The 11,888-nt window shown below is 36.6% G+C and overlaps 1 long non-coding RNA gene across 4 annotated transcripts; it reads left to right on the forward strand.

Moving 5' to 3' along the window:
* The first annotated feature begins 2,541 nt into the window (after positions 1 to 2,541).
* LOC116403564 lies at positions 2,542 to 4,890 on the forward strand. Of its 4 annotated transcripts, XR_004216372.1 has the most exons (4): positions 2,573 to 2,587; positions 3,972 to 4,013; positions 4,402 to 4,555; positions 4,875 to 4,890. It is a non-coding gene; the product is annotated as an uncharacterized LOC116403564 (long non-coding RNA). The 4 variants fall into 4 exon arrangements; XR_004216369.1 differs by lacking the exon at positions 3,972 to 4,013 and having other exon boundaries at positions 2,542 to 2,587; XR_004216370.1 differs by lacking the exon at positions 3,972 to 4,013 and having other exon boundaries at positions 2,542 to 2,587; positions 4,872 to 4,887.
* The last annotated feature ends 6,998 nt before the right edge of the window (positions 4,891 to 11,888 follow it).

Below are 11,888 nucleotides of genomic sequence, written 5' to 3' on the forward strand. Positions count from 1 at the left end.
AACCTCTATCTTTAGATCTAGCTACTAAGGAAAGACGAAGGTTGTCACATGCTTGAGTATGTGTTGAATCAAATGTGGACTCTCCTATGCCTGCTGAATTTACAATTCACCTTAGGGGAGAGGATTTCGTTATGGCTGTGAATTATGAGTGGAAGCCTCGAAGGTGTAATTTGTGCCGGTCTTTTGGGCATTCTAGTGGTAAGTGTCCTAAGATTGTGGAAAACAAAGTTCATCGAGAGGAGGATGTGAGTAAGGTGGTTTCAAACAAAGAGGAGGAACGGACAATTGTGTCTTGTGGATGTGGTGTTAGACTTTAAATAGTTGGAGGAAAGTAAGACTAATAGCTCCCCATTAGGCATATTAAGGAAAAGGAGGTAGGTAATCGAGATGAAATTACTCGTTATTAGGAAGAAAAGAGAGTTGGTTTATGTTCGAGAGAAGGGTAAACGTGTGGATGTGATTATGCCTAACTCTTTTGGCAGCCTTATGAAGTTGGGTGAGGGAGACAAGTGGACCTTATCTATAGTGGATGACTCCCCTCCCCCCTTACAAGTGGATGATACCGCTATTGTTCTTAGGCGTATGTTATTAATCACCTTATGATAATTTCAAAATATAAATATATTTTTAGTATAAGTCCTCACGTTTGACTCTAGACTCACCAAGAAACCTTATTTGGATATTACGAATATGACAAAATTAGTGATATTAGATGACTATCAAACGATAATCATAGGGTTATCAACTTTTAAATTTACTACTTTTAAAATTTAGAAAATGTAGTGACATGAGTCATGTGATTATAAATGTTTTTGTTATTTTTGCAGGGTTCCAGAGAAAAAAGAAAAAAGTAAGATGTGATTGATAATATGTGAAAAAAGGAAAAAAATTAAAGAAATATAACTCGATATATCTAATTTGTTTAAAAACGACCCCATTTGTAATTTTTCTTTTCAAAAGTCACACAACATCTTTTTGGAAAGTTTTTTTAGAGAAGCATGCCAATACCTTCATCCTACGTATGTAGATGTATTTATGAATAATTTTTAAAAGTTCAAAACAATTTTTTTTAACATTTCAAAGTTTAAGGTTATTTTTTTACACAAACTACAAAATTCAAAAGAATTTTTTTTGTAATTTAACTAAATACTGTTGTATGTATATATATATATATATATATATATATATATATTAGTTATCTTTTTTAGTCCTATATTGTAAAAAAATATGATTATCGATTTATCGAAATCTAATTTGTAAATGGCTTAAAACATTTAGTTTGTTGAAAAAAAATGACAAAACAATGGACCAATGGACAGCTAATACGAGTCGGTGAACCGAATACACAAAATTCTCTAAATCCAATTAAGCAAGATTTAAAAAAAAAAATTCTAATAAAAACCCTACATGTACAGTCTCTCTCATTTAAAATTTCTTTCTCCTCTTCTCTAACGGCCAAGTCTCCCTCTCCTCCCTCTCCTCCCTCTCCTCCTCTATCATACCCATTTCGCGGATCCATCTCCATCTTCTTCTTTAAGTCGCGGATCCAATCTCCATCTTCTTCTCTTAGTGCGTCCTTTCCATTTCTTCGTACACTCCATTTTTCCTTTCTCTTTTCAAAACCCTAAGGCCTATCTCTCAATTTTCGTTTCTTTAAGGAAGAAACCCTATCATACCCATTTCACCGATCCATCTCCATCTTCTTCTCTTATCGCGTCCTTTCCATTTATTCTTCTTCTTCTTTGTTCGTACACTCCATTTTCCCTTTCTCTTCTCAAACCCTAATTCTCTTTAATTAATTAATTCTCTCTCCTTTCTCTCTCACTTCCTTCCTCTTCCATTAATGGCAGGTTCTCCTCATCTTCCTCCTTTCTCCAGTGTTGATTCCTCCTCTACTTCGACCTGTGATGCTCTTTTCTTCTTCCCTCGCAATTTCGATTCCACCATCGTCACCGATTTTGGTTGCAATTTCTACACTCTTCAACCTCAACCTTCTGGATTCCCTCACTCTCACCGGATTGACTTCAATGTCCTTGGAACCTCCACTACTACTACTAGTACTCCACTCATCAAAGAATCCGCTGGATTATATATCAGACGCTCCTCTTCCTTTCCTTTCTAATACTTGTCTCTCTTCTAACTCCAGTGGTGAGCCCCCGAACAAATCGCATTACTCCGTGAGTTCCCAATTAATTCCATCTTTATTTAATATTCAATTGTCCTCTTTCCATTTGTTTCAATTATTGAATAGAAAGTTAATTGAATGAACTATGTTCCAATAATTTCATGTGGTTCTGGTAAAGCACAGTGCATCCGGTCGAACTTCCCCCATTATGTAATTTTATGGAGGTAGTTTTGTAAATTGGATTGAATCAGAGGCTATTCAATGTGTATGCATCAAAATATAGGGATTGTTTTTCAATTAAATATAAATTGATTGAGCCTCTGATGTGCTAGTAAGCATCAGATCTCCTCTGTGTATATATAGTTAGGTACTCTTCTTTTTTTATTGGTTCCGTCATATATATCACGGTCTGAAGTTGTAGCTAAACTTGCTTTCATCTTCAGTTTCTATCACTATTTAAAGGTCAGATTTTGTTCGATTAGAAGAATGTAAATTTGTCAAGGACAATAGCATGCTTAGTGTAATTGTACTCAAATATTATTACTAAAACAATTGCTTTATTTGTGTTGATACCATTATTTGTGTGGTAGATCTCTTGATTCATTTTGATGTTTGTTTTGAAGACATACAAAGGTCATAATACTAGTTGCTATTCTTTTTATCTTGGTACGTTTCATTTTTGTTTTAATGTTTCACTGTCTCTATAATTGACTGTACAAACATATATCATCATTCAATCACTTTTCAAGTTTTAGATTCTGAAATTTGTACATATTGGGGTTTTCCTTTTTCTTTATTTTGGATTATTTCAAATCTCCAAAGATCTTTCTTGTAACATTTGCATATTTTAGTTTGTTAAAATCTTCGAAAGTAGAGGAGAAGGCTCCAAATGCATTCTGTCTCTCATTGCCTTGCCCTAACATTATCATCTGTGTAAGATGTGCCAATGAGTAGACCATTTTCTTTTACTTTTTTTTCCATAGCTTTTGAACCACTTTCCCTTTCTCTCCTTCTCTTTCATTCTTCTTTTATGTTAATTGGAAGAAGCTTTGAGGCCTCTCTTGAAAATAATGAGGTTTTGAAGGGGATAGAAAGAGAGTGATGGTGGGATCCATCAAAGGTTTGGGATTTCACACAATGTTCGCATCACTCTTTTAAATGTAATTAGAGGTTGAGGAGTTGATCGTCGATCATAGATAAGGAGGGGCTGGTTAGTGGCTTGGAAAAGAATTCAGACAACATTAATTTTTTCTAAAAAATAAAACCAACCTTCCGACGGTTGGTTAACACTCCTCGACAGTCGAGATAGGGTAAGACTTGTATTCTGGTTCTGTTGATACCTATATTTGTGCTTCATCACTTTATAATTGTACTTTTATTTATCCCCTTTGTATATTTCCATGTGTTTCATGTTTGTCTTTTATGTTTCTTCTATTTATATATTTCTTCATGTTCTTCTCCATTCGGGTTTGCTCTTGCGGAGGTTACACATTCATTGTTGTGCTGGTACTTTAGTTAATGATGTCTAGTAATTTTTGTTTTGCAAATTTTCTTGTTAGTGCTCAAGTTTGATTTCATACTGCCTTTAGCATAGCTTTACGACTGCAGAATTCAATTGCACATTGCCCTTTTTTATTTTGTTATTACTGATGGACTTATTTGTGATACCTTTAAAGAAGAAAATTTATGCTATTTGTGTTGAAGTTTATTTGTTGATTATTGGTTGGTTTTTTCCCTCCACTTTTCTTAATATTTTGAAGTGTGTAATAAGGTAAGCAATTTTTTAGTCCCCTAAATTTGTTTTGTTGATGAATTGTTTCCTTTTTTTTCTCGGTTTTGTTTTCAGGTTTTCATCATTATTCATTTGGTGGCTAAATATTAGTCATGGGTATTTGTTCGATCTTATTTTGTTGTGATCAATTGATATACATAATATGCACTATAAATTTGTTAAATTGTTGGATTATTTGCTTTTTTAATAAGGTTGGAGGAACCTCAAGGTACGTTTTGTTAAAGCATATTTTATATTGATAAATTTGAAGTTGTCAAGTCTATAACAATGATAATGTTAATACGAGTAAATTTATAGCAAATTTAGTTGACTTAACTTATTTACATGCTGGTTGCTCGGACTCTTGGAAAAACCTTACGTGCATTTTAACCCACGATAAGAGGACTTAAGGTTGTTATGACTTACATATCAGTTTTTGAGATTTTCCTTTGTAACTTTTTCATAGACCTTATTGTAGTTTTTTGTTCTTCATTTTTGTTTGTAGGACGTTTCTAGAGAATGCAAGACCATGTTTGAGTGAGAAATTGGTCTCGATGAAATTGAGAGTTCAATGAACAGCACATACAATGCAAGTAAATCTACCTACTCAAACCCATCTTCTATTTCTAAAGCAGAAGGGCTTTCGGTGGCTGAAACAAGTGAGTGATTAAGTTTTTTATCACCCGTATTATTTGTTATCACTAGGGAAAGAAAGCTGAGTAGAAAAAGTAGAATGCCAAATGGAAAAAAAAAGATTAGTAAGCAGCGTTATTATTTTAAAATAGAAAACAAAAATTAACATTATTGTTAAACCGAGCCATTCTCGAGAACATGAAATAGAATTTGATAGCTGCCTGCATCGTGTTTATGAATGTTAAGAATGAAACTATCGGTAGGGTTATAGAATAATCATTCTATCAGCCTCAATTATGTTACAGGGTTTATGAAATAGAATTTTCTTATGTATTGTAATAGTAGAAGATTCTTCGTCAGGAAGAAAAGCTTATAGCTTTGAAGAGTATCTAAAGGTTACAGAAGAGCAACCGAAAGCTTACGATGAGCTCCAAACCAATTTTCCAGCACAAAGCCAGAGTGGATCCCAAGTACAACGGGAAGGTTGTTAAAATCAAATCTCTTATGTCTTATTTCATAACTATTTAGTTTTGATCTTAACTACAACAATTTTCATTTTTTTCTAGGTGATTGTATGTGCTTAGAAATTAAGTGTTTTGAAAATTAGTGGTGAGAAATCACACTTAGAAACTAAGTGTAGAACCATAGAAATGTTACCCCATCGGTTCTAGCAATGCCTAGTTACCGCAGTTCATAACAAAGAAAGAAAAGAGGCTCGTAAATGCATACCATAAAAAAGTGAGACAATCAACAATTATAAAAAAAAAACATATGCAATATGCATTAAAAAAAGCTCATAAAAAATACAGAGTCAAGTCAGTTAGGTCAGCTATTAGAGCTTTTGGGGGAAAACATTGCTTTTGGCCTAACCAAAACTAGACCATCTATTTTTACTGTTTTAAACATAACATCAAGTTTGATTGAGGGCTTTGAAAAGAGGAGGAATCCTCCTCGATCCACCGTAGGGCGAAAACGAGGCTTGTTGTCACTTCGAAGGGAGCAGTCAAACTTAGCATTGAGTTTGATTTTTTTTTTTGAAAAGGTAATGATAATATTATACAACAACAAGGTGGACCTCACAACCTGAGGTCAAGACAAAAGAGCGAACAACACTCACAGAACAAGTAGTTAGACAAAACAACCCATAAGTACCCAAAACAACCCCACATCTCGGGAACAAGAACTAAAACCAAAAGAAACCAACTAGTGTTCCAAACATTAAAAGGACAAGAAGAAGAGAGAAAGACAACAAAGTTAATAAAGAGAAGAGAAACCCCACAGCCCGGGACAAGCAAACGAAAAGAACATTAAATAAGACCATGAACACCATCCGACCAAGAAGCAGCACGCGCTTTAATACACGACCGAATGAGCTGGAATACAACCATAAGCTCTCGAACAGCACCTCCATGAAGACGATGATTTCGCTCCTGCCAAATGAAATAAATTGTAGCACACCAGAGAAGGCGCCACAGTTTTCTCCTCACACTCTTCCCAATACCCTGATTATAAATCCAAGATAGCTCAACCCCCAATAACCGATTCTATGAGAAGATGACATAAGCAAAAGGATCCTCGACCAAATCTCCCACCCAAAATGACAAGAAAAAAACAAATGATCACGAGACTCATAGTTCCCTCCACAAAGCAAACACGATAAAGGAATCGACCTATCCCACCGACTTAACCTATCTCTAGTACCCAACCTATCCCTGATGGCCAACCAAGCACAGAAGGAGTGCTTAGGAATATTTCCCCCACCCCATAGTAAATCCGACCAGTCAACCCTACTACTATGAGGACGAATAGTCTCCCACTCACTGGTGATCGAAAAACTATCATGACTCCCCAGCACCCAGACCCACCTATCCTCAACACTCGGACTCGGCCTCACTCCCTAAACCCTATCCCAAATGTCCATCAAATCCAAAGAAACAAGCAGCCACCTCCAATCACCATCCCGACCCATGAAATCCACCAGCCTCGCATCCCACCGACTACCCGCATCATAGATCACCCTCTACCCAAACTGCTGGATAATCGGCCCACCCTGAATCCATGGAACCAACCACACTCTACACTTCCTTCCATTGCCCACCTTCATCTTAACATGAGCTTTAAGGATATCCCGCTTACGCAAGATTTCCCTAAAGCACCAAGATCGACCCACCCCAGCATCGATCTCCCACAGCGATCTCCCTTTAAGGATATAAGATTCCACCCAAGCAACCCACAAACTACCAGATTTAACAAGTAGCAACCATAATATCTTCAACGTGCTTGCTATATTCCAAGAAGATCCATCGCGAATATCAAGACCTCCTTCATCAAAAGGAAGACAAACCTCATCCCAGGCAACTTTAGCACCACCTCTTCCCTCCTCCTTACCTCTCCACAGATAAGCCCTCAAGATCTTATCAACGTCTCTGTGGACTTTCATAGGAAGCATGAACACACTAGCCCAATAAACCTGAAGGCTCCTAAGGACTGAGCGAACAAGCTAAAGTCTACCTGCAAAAGATAACACTCTAGCAGACCAAGACCGAATATGACTGGTAATACGCTGAATAAGGGGATCACAATCAGAGCTCCGCAATCTTCCAGAGAGGAGAGGAAGCCCAAGATAACGAACAGGGAGATGACCAATGGAAAAATCCATGTTAGCAGCAAGCCAAGAAGCTTTCGAACTATTAACCCCCACAAGAAAAATTTGAGCTTTTAGCAAGATTAGCAAACAGTCCCGAAAGCTCACCAAACCTCTTAATAGTCTCTTTTATGAAACTCATAGAATGATTATCAGCAGTACAAAAGATCATCAGGTCATCTACAAAAGTAAGATGAGTTAATCTGACCTTCTCACAAAACTGGTGGAATTGAAAATTCTGAGGTGGGCTGTTCAACATGCGAGAAAGCACCTCCATGACCATCACAAATAAGAACGGGGATAAAGGGTCACCTTGTCTAAGTCCTTTCCTCCCATGGAAAAAACCTTCCAACGATCATAATCATATGGAGAACATCGGAGAGGTCACACACGCTCGAACCCAACTCACAAATCTTAAAGGCGTACCTATGGCAATCAGCAGGCCAAAGAGGAAATCCCAATTAACAGAATCATAAGCTTTTTGGAGGTCAACCTTCATAGTGCATCGAGGTTTACCTCTGTGCAAATGGTATGCCCCTACAAGCTCCTGACAAAGAAGAATATTGTAAATAATACTCCTCCCAGGGATGAAAGCTGGCTGATTTCCACTAACAAAAGAAGGAAGCCACACACGAAGCCTATCTGCCAATATTCTTGAAATGCACTTATAAATAACGCTGCAACAAGATATAGGGCTGAAATCCTCCAATCGATCAGCACAATTCCTTTTAGGAATAAGTGTAATAGCAGTCGTATTCACCCCTTGAGGGAAGTAATTGGTCTCAAAGAAGTGTAAGACGACATCACAGAAACCCTCTCCAACCACCGTCCAAGCTCCTTTGAAGAAGCCAACTGAATACCCATCAGGGCCTGGAGCCTTTCCACCATCCATGGAGAACAGAACACGTCTCACTTCCTCCCTGCCAATAGGCGACTGGAGGGCCTGGCAACACTCCTCAGTCCATCTAAACTGAACAATCTCCTCAATACAAGTAGAGAGCTCTCTGTAGCTAATATTCTGAGAACCCAGACTATCTTTGAAATAATTAACTACCACCTGAGTCACCTGATCATGGTTAGTCAATCGATTTCCATCTGGGTCAATAACTGATTTCAAAGCATTGCTGCTCTGCCTTGATCGAACAGATCGATGAAAAAAGGCAGTATTCTGGTCATCTAGCTTCAACCATCTGACTCGCGATTCTGGCACATAGCGGCTTCCTCCACTCTAACCGCTTTCCAAAAGTTTACCCTGGCTAAGCTCGCGTGATTACTCGCCTCCTCCGACAGAGACTTCGTCTCCATCTCTCTTTGAGCTCAGTCCATGGTATCATTGGCAAGATGAGCATCCTCACTGATGGTCCGGATATGCCTACCAAAATGCCTGCGAAGAATCGACTTGAGATTTCTTAAGTTCCTCACAATATTCACAATTGGAGAAACTCTAGTATCTTTGGTCCAAGCAGAGGACACAACATCCATAAAGGACGCTTCTTCAACCCAATGGTTAAAGAAACGAAAAGAGACCACTTGTTTTTATATGTTTCAACCCAACAATCTTCATGGGACCATCTCCTCGGTCAATTTCCTGTATTTCGTTTTTATATGTTTCACGATTCACGTAAACCAGTTCGGGTCCACTCATGTCCGACCATTTCTTCCTCACAGAAATTAGGTCAGCCTTTGCAGTCGTCGCCCTTCGGTCGTTCGTCGCCATATCATGTACGCGTTGAAGGCTTGACATCACGCGTTTCTTCACCTCCTCAACGTCACTGGAGAATTTCTTCATCGTTTCATGCTTAGGACATCAACCCAACACCCGTGATGATCTTTTCGGCCCAATCTGGGAACACGAATGAACTCAAAAAGAATTGAAATTCAACTGAGGAGATTCATGTGAGATCCCTCCAGCGAGTGAATTAAATCACGGTCTTCAAACCCAAAACTGATAGCCAATAAATCGATTCGTACCACACGCAATACTTTCAAGATAGTTCAAATCAATTCAGCTTGGAAACCGATTTAAACAATTTCTGGACAGACGTTAATTCTCCCGAATCAAAACGAATATCATTCGTAATGGTTCAATTGATCAATTGTAATAAATTTCGAAATGGATACCAAATGACATTAGTTTTCACATTCAATCTGCCAAAACCGAACGAATTACCTTCGAATTTGATCCCTTGCTGACCGCAGCACTCACCAGCCGTTCGCTCCTTCACCAGCCGAGTGAGAGAACTTGGAAATCCTAGAGAGACACGTGTGAGGGACACGCACCCGAGATGAAATTTTTTCCTTTTTACTCTAATTGAGTTTGATTGAGGGCTTTGAAAAGAGGAGGAATCCTCTTTGATCCACAATAGGGGAAAACGAGGCTTGTTCTCACTTCGAAGGGAGCAGTTAAACTTAGCATTGAGTTTGATTGAGGGTTTGAAAAGAGGAGGAATCCTCTCTGATCCACAATAGGGGAAAACGAGGCTTGTTGTCACTTCGAAGGGAGTAATCAAACTTTGAAACTAAGTGTAGAACCATAAGGAGATTACCCCACCGGTTCTAGCAAGGCCTATTACCATATTTCATACCAAAGAAAGAAAAAAAAGGCTTGTAAATGCAAACCATAAAAATGTGAGACAATCAACAACTATAAAAAAAACATATGCAATATGCATTGAAAAAAGCACATAAAAATTAGAGAGTCAAGTCGATTAAGTCAAGTAGAATGTGTTGAGTTCCCTAACTATTAGTGCTTTTGGGGGAAATTTTCACTTTTGGCCTAACCAAAACTAGACCACCTATTCTTAGCGTTCTAAACATAGCATCAAGTTTGATTGAGGGCTTTAAAAAGAGGAGGAATCCTCCCCAAACCACGGAAGGGGGAAAATGAGGGTCGTCACTCTGAAGGAAGCAGTCAAACTTAGCATTGAGTTTGATTGGAGGCTTTGAAAAGAGGAGGAATCTGATAGACCCCTATATACATCTGTACAGCGGAAGAGGGACAAAGAAATTAAAAAAAAAAAATATCACGTGCACATGAATGATAGCATGTGCTTTCAAAGTGTTTTGGCATAATAGAAGTGAATAACAACTTTCAATTTAGAACTACAATATCAAATTTGAGGTCTCTTGAATTTAGATGCCTACTAGAAGAGTGCAAATGGTTTATTAGGACATCTCGTTATAAGAAGCGCGAGTTGTGGATGCTATGAAAATACATTTATGAACATGACTGTTCATTGAATACTAGTTTTTTGTTATAAGGGAATGTCCTTCAAATGCTTTCGCTTTATGTTTTTTTTTTTTTCCTTTGTACATGAGGTTGTTTAAAAAATTTTGTGATGGAACTGAGTTTACGAACTGTTGTTTTGTAAATAGTACTTTTAAAGTTTTGTTATTTGAAGTAGGGCCCGAACTTAAGTTTGTTTTCTTTGATCGTATGATTTCAAGTGAATTTTACTATATTTTGTGTCAATCACGGTCTCTTTGTCAAAATTAATGACTTCAACTTAGTTAGAAAAGTTGGGTCGTTACGACAAAATTTAAGTATTAATGTAAGAATTATGTACTTCATTATAAAGATCGATAGTTTAAAGTTTTTGACGATAATTTACATGGAATTACACGATCAGTTACCATTATCAATTACACGATAAGAAGAGCGAGTTGTGGATGCTATGAAAATACATTTATGAACATGACTGTTCATTGAATACTAGTTGTCACATGCAAGCTTCTTCAACAGTAATTGACAGTTGCTTGATAGATGAGTTCAGGTTCATGTCTACTGATCGTTTCATTCCAAAGCAATTGTGCATAAGGCATGTACAAATCTTGGAGTTAATATAAGTTAGCAGAAAGCTTGGAGGCAAAAGAACACATAGTAAAGATATTAAAAGGTGACACAGTTAAATCATACATGTTGATTCCAAGGTTCTTTGATAAATTGGTTGAATCTATCTCAGGTATAATGAGTTTCATATATAGAATGATGACATCAAATTGTGTAGACAGTGTAAATTTAGTTTTTAAAGATCTTAGAGAACTACCTGTAGCTACCATGCTTAGTTCAATTAGAGATGTATTGCAAAAGTGGTTTGATGAAAGAAGTAAAGCTACTTTTACAATGAAGAGTTGTTTGACTTCTTGGGCTGGACGTTTGCATTTAGAATAACATGAAAAGTCAAGAATTTTATTGGTAAGGTTTTTTTTTTTTTTTTAATGTTTGTATCTTAGGTAGATATAAATAGACTGCTATTTTGTCATCCGATAGAGAAATATAAAAATTTATGTGTGCTTGTTTCAGATAGATAGAGATAGATAGCTATCAATGCTATTTGTCTCTATTTGTGCATGCTTTTTTTTTTTTAATTTTTCTATATTGTTTTATGTATTAGGTTGATCCAATTAGTATGACTGAATACAAAATAATGGATGATACAAAATGGTAATGTGATTTATTTATATTGGTTCTAATTTGAAATATTCAAATTTACTTTGGAAATTAGTTTAATTAGTATAATATATAGTGATACAATTATAATATAAAGTTTATATGTTAATGAAACTTTATTATATAAATTTAATTTTAGATAAAGTTCAAAATTAATTTATGAGATAAAATATTTGAATGAGTTCAAATATTAATTTAATGTGGATTTGTTTCATATTAAAATTATTAATTATGAGATAAAGTTATATTTGAATATGATTCAAAT

This window comes from Cucumis sativus, chromosome 4, assembly GCF_000004075.3.
Source record: "Cucumis sativus cultivar 9930 chromosome 4, Cucumber_9930_V3, whole genome shotgun sequence".
Lineage (NCBI taxonomy): Eukaryota > Viridiplantae > Streptophyta > Magnoliopsida > Cucurbitales > Cucurbitaceae > Cucumis > Cucumis sativus.